Here is a 14,559-nt window from a genome sequence, read left to right on the forward strand (position 1 = left end):
TAACTAGAAACACATGAGCCAAACCCATTGTGAGTATCATTTCAGTGGTGTGTAATTTGAGAGGTGTGTTAGAATGCACTTGGCTCCACTAAAGAAGGGGGAGTCCACATTTTCCTTGCTTGTAAGTGAAATGCAAAAACAATTTTGCAACTTGGCAATTCATATGGCAGTCTTAAAGTTAACCACATTCAAAATTCAAGACAACAGAATTTTCCCCATCTCTAAGGTTTAACACTTTACAATCAGCCTAAGGTGTTAAATATGAATTCATTTTATGAATAATGGCTTCTTCACTCCCAAAAGTTTCCAGGAAAAAATACTGAATACTGTATATAAAAATGACATAAACCACACTTGTCTGGTCTGATCTTAAGTTGAACTTAATAGTTTAAATACTCTTTCAAACAGAGTACTGGTATACTGTAATTTTCCCCAAAGCTCATAAATAGCCAATGTTCCTTTGTGGAATCATTGTAAAATACACATAAATTGGAAATAGACTTATTTTATAAATCTACAGTACCAGTATATGTAGAAAAACAATACAAAATGTTAATATATTTACATTTGAATAGGAAAAAACGTGAATCTCTATTAAGGAAAGAGGGGGAGAGAAGCCAAAAAGATTATCCTTTATTTTCCAGATTTTTGAGCCCTTACCTAGAACCTGATGCTTCTGTTAAGTTTTTATGCTTCTTTTCATTTAGGCATCTAACATCACACAGTCCACAAAGATAAGAATGTTGTCTATCTTGTCAATTAGAGTATTCTCATTATTTAGTACTAGCACTTAATAGGCACTTAATTTCTTTATTGACAGATACATTTCATTAACTGAAACAAAATTATTTTCTATTAGATAAAGTTGTATATGTCCAGGACTGTTAGATCAAGAAACTAGATTGGGTTACATTAAGCCGATGGGCCTGCTAATGATTTAGCAAAATTCCTGTCTCATATATGTGTATCACAAGAAAGAACACTGGAAAAAGCTGAAATGAATCAAACAAGATCTAACACCACTACAACAAACAAACTCACTGTCACATACAAAGGACAGTTTCATATGTATTTTATTATATATTCCATAAGCATTTGTGTGCATATTTCTCTCCAACAATTTTTCTTTTAAAAGAAATTTTTGCCCAGGTATTTTCCTTTCCAGTGACTGGTATGGTTGGCATCAGTAACAGAAATGGCAAGAATAATTAGAAGGGGAGAAAGGAGCAGCTGAAATGATCACAGCTAGAAGCTTTTAAATGTAATTTTGGGGGGAAATAATACACTTCTGGCTGAACTCGTTTCTCTAGCCTTAAGAGTTAAGCCATATTCTCAAGTCATCCCCTGCAAAGGAGCAATCCGGTACTCTTCTGGAAGAGAGAAAAAACCAGCTGACTTAGGTGAATGACCTACTCTAAAAACCATCCCCTCAAGTTCACATGCACTCTCTCAGGAACTAACACAGACCTAGATTAGCCTCTACGCATCAGCAAGCATTTGTTACGCCTAATACCCAAAACCCAACTGATGTCCGCATTAGCCCAATAATGTCAATGTTAGCTAGAAATGTATGGCTCAATCTTGCAAGAATAGGAATTTCCACATTCAGAACTCAGTCTTTTATTTTGCAGCTAGTTATTGAACACTTACTTAATATACACTTAAATCAAATAATATATTGTTCCTTACAGCATATAATCAAAGTTCCCTAGATGTAGCTCATGAAGAGCACGGTGCTGGTAAAAATGGCTTATGGGTTCTTGAGAAACGTAGTGTTTCCCCTTTTGCTACTGCCAAACTATTTCTATATCAGATTCTACCACCGCTTGTTTTTCCAATCATTTTACCACTCTATCTATTAGTTTGGAATCTTATGGAAAATGTCATATTTCCCAATAACAATAGTTTGATTATATCAATGCCTTTGAAAACCGTATACATAACACAAAATGTAATTGGTAGCCATTGGATTAAATTATCCCATATTTTTAGGTCTTTTATCCTGTAGTCCAATGAGAGCTGACAAAATCATTCTTCAACAATTCCATTAACTGCCTGGCAGAGAGAAAAGATGAAAATAGCTATAGATAACAGATATAGATGGAGGAAGGACATTGGAGGTAAGATGAAGTGACTTTTATATCCATTTTAAGATTCTTTACAATACCATGGAGGAGCCTATGTGAATTGTTTTTTACATTATATAACTCAAGATATATTTTAATTCAAATTCTAAAATTCCCTAAAGTGAGAAGGGGTACCTACAAAGCAAAATGAAACACACACACACACACACACACACACACACACAACAAACAAAACAAAAAACCAGCAGCATATGTCCTAATATATGAACAAAGCCACAGTGGACCTTTCTAATCAGTATAAAAACTGAATGGTGTTAAGATGCATTCCAATTAAAGTTAAGCACTGTTAACACATGTATTCTGGACTAGATTTCACTCTCTTCATAATGAGATTTTACTATTTCCAAAATCACTTACTTAGTACCCAAATAAGGTAAAGGCGATGAAGGCTTCAATCCCTCCTTTGTTTCAAACTCCCTAGCAGCCTAAACTTAACCTTCACTGTCACAACCACTATGAATGTCTCTTTTATTCAGACTTCTCTCTCCATGACTGAGATCTCACCAGGCAATAAGAAAGAGTTAGAATAGTAATTGGAAAACTATCAAAGTTATGAAAAATATACTTTTCTATTAAAGCCATCTGAGGATTTAAAAAGGGTGTCAGAAACGAGCTAAAGGAGGGGGTACAGCTGGGAGGAGGAGAAGAGTTGGGGAAGGCGGTGATGAAGGAAAGCCCACATGGTTATTTATCTGCTTCAAGAGTTGTAAAAGACTATTTTCTTGACGAGACCATGGAAAGTAGCAAGTCTTCAGATAAAGCTGAAAATGTGAAATGTGGACCAAGTTTATGGATGTTGTACTAACTGGGGCTGAAACTGTTTGTTTCAACAGTTTGGAAAAGAAATGTAAAAAAATTAAAATAACATAAAAAGAAATATGCTTTAAACCATTTATTCTGTAATTCTGCAAACATACAAACACACACACAAAATAGACTTTATTCCTGAATTTAAATGAAGCTATAATTTTTCCAATTTTCCTTACACATTATTGTTCAGGCTAGGCCATCATGGATTATTCATTTTAAAATAGAAGTGATAATACTTTAAGCAAATCTGAGAATTAACGCACACAAAAATCTTTAGAGGGTAATTTTCAACAATGATTAAAAACACTCCAACACGCACTCTTCAGGCATACGCGTTAATCCCACACCTTTGCATGCATGAGTATCATGTGAATAATGCTGCAAGTACTGGACCAATGACCAGATTTTTATCACAGAAAGGATTCCATTGCTATTAAATTATTCAGAATCTAACAAGGACCCACAAAGGAGCTAAATAAAAGAACTACTGACAAAATTAATGTTCTGTCAACTAAAAGGATCTTGATGTGTAAAAAACAAAACAAAACAAACAAACAAAAAAACACACTGTACTTTTTTGAAAACAGACCACACAATAGAGGTTCTGAGAATATAGATAAACACTAAAACAATAAAGACAACTCAGTCTGAAGATAGGGTTTCAAAAATCAACATTCCTGGACTAAAGAATAATATTTTTAAACTCCCAAATACATATAGTTTGTCATAAAACAGTTCAAGTTTTGAAAACCCACTGCAAAGGGAAACTGGAGATTACATACACATGCATATAAACATGAACAAGCTGTTCATGCCTTTATGGGGGGAATAAAGATAGTAAATCTACTTAGAGGTAGTGTTTTCATTTCTTCCATATATGAAAGAAACTATCAAATGCAGAGTTTGCATGCCCAGGCAGAAAATGAGTCATTAATTCACCAAGTTACTCACAAAATGAATTTCAAGAAATCCAAGCCCCCCAAAAAGAAGGCAAAGCAAGATTTTAAAATGTAACAGACTTTTTTTTTTTTTTTTTTTTTTTGAGACAGAGTTTTGCTCTTGTTGCCCAGGCTGGAGTGCAATGGCGCAATCTTGGCTCACTACAACCTCCTGCCTCCCGGGGTTCAAGCAATTCTCCTGCCTCAGCCTCCCGAGTAGCTGGGATTACAGGTATGCGCCACCAAGCCCTGCTAATTTTGTATTTTTAGTAGAGACAGGGTTTCTCCATGTTTGTCAGGCTGGTCTCGAACTCCCAAACTCAGGTGATTCACTAGCCTTGGCTTCCCAAAATGCTGGGATTACAGGCGTGAGCCACCATGCCTAGAAAAATAAAACAGACTTTTCACTAGCGAAACAGTTAAGTGTATCTTCTATTTCTATCATCAAAAGTATATCTTTCTTTAAATGCTAAAAGAGTACTTAAAATCATCTTATTATACATTCAGGTCTAAAATAACCATCAACTTTAAATGTCAAAATTATTGTAGAAAATTAGATAAATTGTAATCAATGTCTTTTCAAAAGAAAGAGATTTCACATATTTTTATTTGCAGCTTTGTTTTTCCACTTCAGATACTGGAAACATTCTATTGTTGCATTAAACCAACAAATATCTCAATAATATATAAGTATTTTTATAATAAGGAACAACAGTAATATTCTAATGGTGTTAACAAAAGATAATTCAACAGCTCTCAATAAGGGACTTGAAAAATGTTTTTCCCTCATTTAAGTACAAACTTCCTTCTATCAATCTTTTTTTCTATTTTTTTTTCTCTTTTTCTTCTCCCCTTATATTAAAAACACAATTTTTCAATTATAGAACTCTGATCTCTTATCAAGCACATAATTCATTTAACAAGTTATTTTTTAGTACATTCCTAAATAGTATGTTTCAGGTTCTGTTCAGAAACTGTTTATGGCTTAGAATTTCAGGTAGGCTTAAACAGGACTAGATCTGGTTTCATAGATTATTACATTCTTTTGTTGCTATGCTACTAAATGTAAGAATGGTTTGAAACAGGACCTCCAGTTTCACCCAAAAACATGCAAGTTCTCTTTCTTAAATTCCATATAATCACTTGAGTATCACAGGACTGAAAAAGCACACATGAATTTCTTTGCTACATAAAGAGCTACATTTAGAAGGCCATGTGACTAGAAGATTCATGGAATTCTTAAACAGGTTTAGTATCTTTATTCTCTTCTGCTGCAATGTAATGAATACTCTGTTGTATTGTTACTTACAAAAATGAAAAATAACTGCTCATTCAGTTCTAATACTCCTGTAAACTCTGAATGTGGGAATGTGCAGAACTTCCCACCACTCCCATCATGCCAACCTATTCCACAAATGTCAGACATGCTCATCTTTCCACTGGAGAGAGAGGAGTGTCTCGCTTTGCCTCAAAAATTCATTCTATGAGACTCAAACATCACCTTCCCCAGTAAAGACTTTTCTGACTCCCTCGGCCACAGTGAGGCTCTCCTTTCTGCTATGTGCTGGGATTGGGAATACACACACACACACACACACACACACACACACACACAAGCACACACTTTTCATTTAACATCCCCCACGGATAATAGTACCTACTTGACATTTCCACCTCTTAGATAAGAAAACCAAGGCAGATAAGGTCTGATTCCAAAGTCCATTGTTTGTTTGCTTTTTAATATATACTTCCTTCAGCTCCACACTGTACTAAAACGGGTGTCTGGCTACCTCCATTCTCTGAGCCTCCTGACAACAAAAGGCAGAGATCCTATCTTACTCATCTTTGTATTCCTGGTGTCTGGCACAGAACAGATACTCAACAAACACTCAATAGAAAATGAATGAATAAACAAATAAAATGTAGTAATGTTCAACTTCCTATGTGAGGAAAACTCATCCCCTTTTAAGAACTTATGTAAAAGTATGATAGTAAGTGCTAACTTCATTCAGCAAGCCTTTTGTGAGTGTGTCATATACAGTGTGTTGGGCTTAAATACCTTGGGGAACTTAACTGACTCAGTTCCCTGTCCTTGAGAAGCTTTAAATCAAATGAGGGAAAGAAATAACCAACTAGCTAATGCTACCATTACTTGTTTTATTTTGTCTAATTCCCCACAAACTTTTCTCTTTAAAAGAATCTCATTCTTTACAACCATGTTCCATCACCACATACCTCTGGTCAGTAGGATATAGATAAGTCAACAGAAAACAAGGCTAGAAGAATCTTTGTGGAGCTTAAATACACATTTTTTTAGCTATTGTTGTTTAGCACAGTAGTCATTTGAGCAAGTATATAGCACAGTATTAAAGAAAAGAATATAATTAAGGACACCCTGATACCATCCTTGCCCTTTTTCTTTTATAAGTGCAGCACGACCAAGTGGAAAGGGCATGGATTTTGGAGTCAGGTCAGGGTTCTCATCCCAATTCTGTCCCTTTCTCCCCATGTGTGACACAAGTCACTTTATCTTTCTGGGCCTATTCCTTTATCTGTAATTCAGAGATAAAGAAGCATGCCTTAAAGGGCTCTTGTAACAGTAAAGGAGATAATGTATGTAACACATGCCACACAAAAGGTACTATTATTATGTGAGCTGCTCCACCTGCTTCTTGAAGAATACTGGTTTTAACTTTAGTGCAACAATATAAATATTTCTAATCCTGTCTTACTCTGTTTTCCGCTGCTTATAACAGAATACCTGAAATGGGTAATTCTAAAGAAAAGGAATTTATGTCTTACAGTTATGGAGGTTAAGAAGTCCACGGTCAAGGCGCTACATCTGCTGAGAGCCTTCTTGCTGGTGGGGACTCTCTAAGAGTTCCAGGACAATAGAGAACATCACAGGGCAAGAGGGCTGAGTGTGCTCATGCGCTCACTCAGTCTCTCTTCCTTTTCTTACAAAGCCACCAGTCCCACTCCCATGATAACTCCTTAATCCATTAATTCATGAATGTATCAATCACTTCTTAAAGGCCTCACCTCTCAAAACTGCCACATTGAGGATGAAATTTCAACACAAGTTTTGGAGGGGACAAATATGCAAACTATAGTACACCACAATATCAACGACACAAAATGTATACCAAAAGAGAGGTACATTTGACTTTTGAAAAGACAGGTTTGAACTAACATGGGTCCACTTATACCCAGATTTTTTTCAGTAAATATATTTGGAAAAATTTTTGGAGATTTGTGACAATTTAAAAACACTTGGGCTGGGTGTGGTGGCTCATGCCTATAATACCAGCACTTTGGGAGGCCAACTTGGAAGGATTGCTTGTGCCTAGGAGTTCAAAACCATCCTGGACAACACAGAGAGATCCTGTCTCTGCAAAAAAATAAAAATAAAAATAAATTAGCCAGGCTTGGTGATACATGCCTATAGTCCCAGCTATTCAGAAGGCTGAGTGGGGAGGATCACCTGGGCCTGGGACGTTGAGGCTGCAGTGAGCCTAAGATTGTGCCACTGCACTCCAGCCTGGGTGACAGTGAGACTCTGTCTCAAAAAATTTTTTTAAATAAATAAACACAATAAAAACACAGACAAACCATGTAGCCGGGATAACAAAAAAATTAAGAAAAAGGTATGTCATGAATGCATTATATATATATAAATACTAGTCTACTTTATCATTTTATGGCAGTAGCCATAAAATTTATTAGAAAAAATTAAAATTTATCAAAACTTACACACACACACGATACACAGTATCATTCACAGTCAAGAGAAATGTAAACAAATGTAAAGATGCATTATTAAGTTCTAACAGCATACAATTAACTGTAGTATATACTGTACTACTGTAATAATTTCATAGCCACCTCCTGTTGTTGCTGCAGTGAGTTCAAGTGTTGTGAGTATCCGCTTAATCCACCGTGTGATGTTAATCATCTCCGCGTGAGCGGTTCATCTCTCCGGTAAATTGTGTATCACAGTAAAAAATGATTTCTCACTGTTCTCTTGTATTTTTCATCCTGTTTAGTGCAATACCACAAACCTTGAATGAAAACATGCCACTAGAGATGCCGGAAATGCTCCCCAGAAGCAGAGAAAAGTCATGACATTACGAGATAAAGTTGAATTGCTTGGTATGTAGCATAGATTGAGGTCTGCAGCTGCAGTTCCCAGCCCTGCCTCTCCATTCCCCGCCTTTTCAGACATAGGAGTCATCTTGTAAGCAGACAAAAACTTATAATATCAATAAGTACAGTACACTACTGTATTTTCTCTCCCTTATGGTTTGACTAACAAAATTTTCTTTTCTCTAGTTTATTGTAAGAATACAGTGTAATATACATATAACACAAAACGTGGGTTAATAGACTGTGTTATCAGTAAGGCTTCCAGTCAACAGAAGGGTTACTAGTTAAGTTTTTGGGAAGTCAAAAATTATACACAAATTTCCGGCTGTGCAGGGATCAGCGCGTCTAACCCCTGCATTATTGAAGGGTCAACTGTACTTGAAAAAAGTCACTTGTAGCAGGAAGAATAGCATGGGAAAAGATTCAAGACCATATAGTTAAGTCTCAGATTTCTAGCTGGTGCATACATCAACTGCCTCTTCTCAACATACACCCTGCAAATCCTTTATTCCAGATGCTTTTTGCGAAAAATCAAACTATTATTTCCTATGATAAGATCTAAAAGAACTGACAGATGTTACTCTATACTAACAATTCCATTTTCACAAAGAAGAATCTCTTAGTTACAAAAAAAAAAGAGGAAAATGAATTATGTACAATGTCTAGAAATAAATCTTGGCACACAGTACACACTGTATTATATATTAGTTTCTAAGTCATTTCTCAACTGTTTAGGTAAGTAATTTTGCAGAACATGTAATAAAAAATTTAATAAAAACATTTTCCTTTCAATTCCAAACCTAATTTATAATTTAAAAATCACATTTACTTGTGCTGGTACAACTAGGAACCCATAAGCAAAAAAATTAAGCTAGACATAGACCTTACACCTTTCATAAAAATTAACCCTAAATGGATTACATGCCTAAATGTAAAATGCAAAACTATAAAACTTCTAGGAAAAACACAGGATAAAATCTATGCAGCCTTGGCAATGAGTTTTCAAATATAACACCAAAGCCTATCCATGAAATTCGTAAGTTGGCCTTATTAAAATTAAAGACATCTGTTCTGACAAAGACACTGTTAGGAAAATAAAAAGACAAACCAAACTGGGAGAACATTTTTGCAAAACACATATCTGATAAAGTGCCTGTATATAAAATGTATAAAGAACTCTTAAAACTCAACAATAAGAAAACAACCCCATTAAAAAGCGGGCAAATGATCTGAACAGACATCACACCACAGAAGATGTACAGACGAAAAGGAGCATGTGAAAAGATGTTACCATCATATGTCATTAGGAAATGGTAAATTAAAGTAACAATGACATATTACTACACACCTATTAGAATGGATAAAATCAAAAAAAACTGACAAAATCAAATGCTAGCAAAGATGTGGGGCAATAAGAACTCACATTCATTGCTGGTGAAAATGTAATAGTACAGCCACTTTGGAAAACAGTTTGGCAATTTCTTAAAAGCTAACCATAATCTTACCACAGGATCCAGTAATCATACTCCTAAATATTTATCCAATGGATATAAGAACTTATGTCTACCCAAAAACCTGCACGTGAATATTCATAGCAGCTTCATTCATAGTTGCCAAAAACTGGAAGCAACCAAAATATCCTTCAATGGGTGAATAAACAAACCATGATATATCTGATAATGATAGAAAGAAATGAGCTATTAAACCTCAAGAAGACATGGATGAACCTTAAATGTGTATTGCTAAATGAAAGAAGCCAGTCTGGCTGTGTGATTCCAATTATACAACATCTGGAAAGGGCAAAAGAAAAGAGACAGTAAAAAGATTCGTGGTTTTCTGGGAGAGGGGCTCACAGAGGTTACGAGTGAAGCCCAGGGGATTTGTAATGTGTTGAAATTATTCGGTATGACACTATGATCCTTTAAGGATAGCTACATCAAATTAAGCATTTGTCAAAACCCAAAGAACTTCACAGGACAAAGAGTAAACTTTAATGTATGCAAATGTAAGCAAATCATTTAGAAGGTCAAGGAATCCCAAGGTGGAATGCAGATTGTAACAAAAAAATCTAACTGTATTATAAATGTGTGCTACAATCTCACTGAAAAGGATGGGAGGAAAGGTGCTTAGCTGACTAACTCTAGAAATAAGTACAGGCTGTGAGACTAAAAGCAAAAGGAATAGTACATAAACAGTGTACTCTTGATGCTAAAGTTGTTTCCCATAGGAACACAGGTTAACAATTTGAATGCTGCTATACATCTATGAAAGAAATGAATGAATAAGCAAATGCATGGCAGATGGTGCAAGCCAGGTTTCTTCTCACTGTTGGAGTAAGTTTCCATATAAACAAGGGGAGAAGGCTAGAATGATACCTGTGGTAATGAATTAGCATTACAGATAAAATGTAAATTCACAGTTAAACATGGATACAAACTGTTACATAAAAATATGTATAGATATGTTCATATACACACATGTATTTCCTGCTTTGTCACATGAGAGAACCTAGAAGCAATGACACCGCAGAAGCAACAAGCACACCTAGCACTCAGATCTTGGTTTCTAACACCATTCCCCAACAAAATGATCCAGATTCCCTGGAGAAATGACTGATTCTAGGATCGTGGCAAGATGTATACAGATGAACCTAGAGCATCTCATAGTACCAGAAAGCAAGGAAATGCTTCCAAAAAAACAAAATTCACATTGATGGTAGTATGTCAAAGAGGCACTGGAGCCCAGCTGTAACAAAATAAAGTAGCATTAGATTATAACCCAAAATATTTAGATAGATAGATTTTATATTTATATAATATATATACCCATGAGTCCAGAACAAAATAAATATGATTGAGTAAATAAACGCATGGGGGAGAAGAGACAAATCTCCCATGGAGAAAAAAATCTAAGTAATTTATATAGATATTCTGCCTTCAAAGGGGGAAACATAACTTTCTACTCCTTAAGTATAGGCCATACACAGTCCTTCCAAGAGTACAGCATGAAAAAGGCAGAGAAAAGTGGAAAAACCTGATAAATACTACCTCAGCCAGGTGATAAAGATGACTATCACAGTGACAAATCATGTTGATAGTATATACCCTTGATATGAGATGAAAATGGCGTGTTACTTCTGTGATCTTTCTACCAAAAACCTATAATCACAGTCTAATCATGAGAAAAAACATTAGATCAATTCCAACGAAAATGCATTCTACAAAATAACCGACCAGTACTCCTCAAACATCACCAAAAACAAGGAAGTCTAACAAACTTTCACAGCCACGAGGAGCCTAGGGAGACATTACAAGGAAATACATTTAGTGGTGTTCCGGATGGTAGGGTCCTGGAACACAAAAAGGACATTAAAAACTAAGGAAATCTAAATAAAGTATAAACTTTGTTAATACTAATGTACCGATACTGGTTCATTAATAGTAACAAATACTAATATAAGATGTTAATAAGTGGGGAAGCTTATTAACTTGGTATGGGGGTATATTGACACTGTGTTTGTAGCTTTCCTGTAAATCCAAAACTTCTGAGAAATAAGGTCTATTTTTTTAAATCCCATTTAGGAATGCATCTAGAAAATACAGAAAAGGTTGTAGTGAAGCACTGAAGACCCTTACACTTTCTTGCATATATTCAACTTAAAATGTTTGCAACTATACCAATACAGAATTTTTCTTACAAAAATATTTTCAATCGCTAACAGCTGCAAACAATTTCATGTATTATTAGTAATTCCCAGGAGGGATTTACTATAGCCAGAGTACTTTAATTAAAATTTCACTTTTTCCCCCTGACATACCTCTACAGATGTCCAAAAGTTTGTACCCTATCATTAACTTATGTTGTTTTGTGATGACCCATGTAACTACCAAGTATGTTTCATACAACTCGGGAAAGCTGAGTTGTATATAAATATTACATAAATCAGTGCTTAAATATTCATCCAATAGAATTTCAAGTATCTAAAGAGGCAACTTTTAAAAAGCTATCATTTCCTATTCTGGATACTATGTTTTCTTATACAAACCGTGGTTCAAGTGACCTGCTACAGAATTAAAAGAGGTATGTAAAAGAAGGGAGTACAGAGAAGAATAAAAAGCAGTAGGGGAAAGGGTGTGAAATAGAGTGTAACAAAACAACTAGGATTTGGAATGTAATAAACACAAAGTAGATAGTAGCAAGCCAATGCCATAGCATAGAAAAGAACTGGTATCTGAAAAGAATCAGTATTGATAAAACCTTGAAAGCAGGAAAAAGCTAGAAATAAAAACAAAATGAATCTTTATGTTTGATCACAAACAAGCAAAATATTCAAAATTAGACATTAGGTTCCTGACAGGAAACAAAAGAAACATCACCCTATTAAGAGTGGGGCTACTAATAGTGTCGGTTAAATTACACTTGCTAGAAATTACTATATATAATATTCAATGACATTGGGAAGTGAAAAAAATTACAAAGAGAATGCACCAAGTCTTGTAAACAGCAGTTATCTCAGAATAGTAGAATTAAAAGCAAATTATATTTTCCTTCTTTTTTCCTGCTATAAAGTGAATGACTTGCGGTGCAATCTTACAAAGTCTCAATCTGTGTATTCTGCACTAAACGCATTCTATTAACACTATTGTATTTGTGATACATTCTACCTTACCCTTTATGTGACAATTCTATACTGTTTTAACTTTCAAATTGTAAGTAAAAGTGTGAATTCGTGACCAAAAATTTTCCACACCAGTAACTTAAGAACTACAGCAATATGTTTAGAAAACTGCGATCCCAAACAAAAAATTCTATACTAGGTGAGACAGGATGACATTGACTTTAATTCCAATAGACTCACTAGCACATGATGTCCATTACTATTGCTCACTTTCCAGAACCCAAAGAGCTGTGGAAGAATAGAGTCCTTTCAATGAAAATAAACTAGAGGCAATACGCAATACAGTTACTTTGAGGGCTTTTTTATTATTATCATTATTTTCAATATAAAGAAGCCTGCCCGGAATCCTAACTCTCCTATTTCTCAAAAACGACAAAGCCAAAAAATCACACTCTTCACATACACATCTGAAACCAAGTTTTACCTGAACTCATCCTAACATATTAGCTCTTTTACCAATTCCTCTTTACTATCTAAGGCAAGAAACCTTGAAAAGAGAAGCAGTAACACTTTTCACTGAAACGTATTTTGTAAAGGAGGGTTCTAAATCCTAATGCTTCACCGCTCTAGATGTCTACGGATTTCAAATCCTAATACCACGGCGTCCTGCCCCCCGCGAGATTCCAACAGTACTACGGGTCCTATGGGAGGAAGAGGATTTAAGAAACACCGCAGGAGAACGATCGGTGCAAAGATTTTGCAAACAGGTAGTCCTAGGAAAGAAAGTAAGAGTGAGAACATCGGAGAGAGCAGGGGGTACATGGGTGGGGAAACCCATTTCAAATGCATGAACTGACCACAACCGGAGAAAAGCCGTTTGTCTTCCCAAAAGTAAAATGGTGAGTAAAGTGGAGTAAGCTAAGAAAGTCAACAGCAATTAGGCATTGACAACGATTCCGAAACAATGAGCTATCTTAATTTGAGGGGGTGAACGGGGGTGGGACCCTGTCCTAAAGGGTCATTTTGAAAAGAACCCCTCCCCATTTGAGGCGGGTGGGGAGAGCAGCTCAACAAATCCCAAGTCTAACATAATAAGCCGAGATCGGGATACTCGGTCTGCAGTCGCCCCACGGACCAGATGAGCGCAGGTGTATCTGCGGAAGCTCAGGTTACCATGAATATCACTGAGCCACGGCGAACCTTCCCTGCCCAGCCTCCCGGAGCCCTGGGCGCGGGTCTGCACCGGCCCCGCGGCTTGCCCGGACCCGGCGAGCGAACGTCTCCGGCCGCAGCGCCCTCGCGCACCTGGCTGCCAACACCAGTTGAAAGCAAAGTGAAGGGAGGCGGACGCGGCTCCTGGCACCGCTCCGATCCAGCACACAAAGGCGGATTTTTAAAATCGAGAGAGTCAAAGCCGCCGGACCCCCGGACCGGCGCCTTTCGCCAAGGGGCTCTTACCTCGGATCCGCCCTCGGGGCCACGGCTTTCCCCGGAGACGCCGCGAGCCCAGACGAGGTGGGAGGGGACCGGGAGAAAGCCCCCCAATCTGATTCGCGCCCAGCCAGTCGTCCGCGAGCCGCGGAGCCGCCTTCTGCGCCCAGCTGAAGAGCAGCGATCTCCAAGGCGAGCACAGCGCCGGCCTCGCGCCGGGCGAGACCGCCTCGCTAGCTGCTGCCAGTGAAGTCTGGAGCCGCCCGCCCGCTCGAGGCCAGTGCCAACCGCGCGCCGCGCATGCCCAGTGCCCGCGCGAGGAACAGGGGAGCGGGCGGGCAGGCGAGTGCGCGCCGCGCAGCCAGGAGCGGGATCCGCTCTCCGGGTCTTGCTGGCAGCCGAGCCGCGGAGTTCTGGTCGACTCCAGCGCTGGAGGCGAAGCGGCCGGTGAGGCCGGGTGGGCGGGAGA

At 37.4% G+C, this 14,559-nt stretch overlaps 1 protein-coding gene across 5 annotated transcripts in view; it reads right to left on the reverse strand.

Annotated features, from left to right (window-relative positions):
- EPS8 (EGFR pathway substrate 8, signaling adaptor) overlaps positions 1-14,222 on the reverse strand; it is a 168,162-nt gene extending 153,940 nt beyond the window's left edge. The window contains exon 1 of one of the 5 annotated variants that reach the window (XM_007967770.3): positions 14,118-14,222. The gene's annotated coding sequence lies outside the window, so the exon portion shown is untranslated. Of the gene's footprint in view, positions 1-13,516; positions 13,536-13,964; positions 13,984-14,117 lie in introns of those variants that run through there. The other 4 variants (XM_073020516.1, XM_073020509.1, XM_037990120.2 and 1 more) reach the window with 4 other exon arrangements.
- Between the last annotated feature and the right edge of the window lie 337 nt (positions 14,223-14,559).

Source organism: Chlorocebus sabaeus, chromosome 11 (assembly GCF_047675955.1).
Source record: "Chlorocebus sabaeus isolate Y175 chromosome 11, mChlSab1.0.hap1, whole genome shotgun sequence".
NCBI classification, from domain to species: domain Eukaryota; kingdom Metazoa; phylum Chordata; class Mammalia; order Primates; family Cercopithecidae; genus Chlorocebus; species Chlorocebus sabaeus.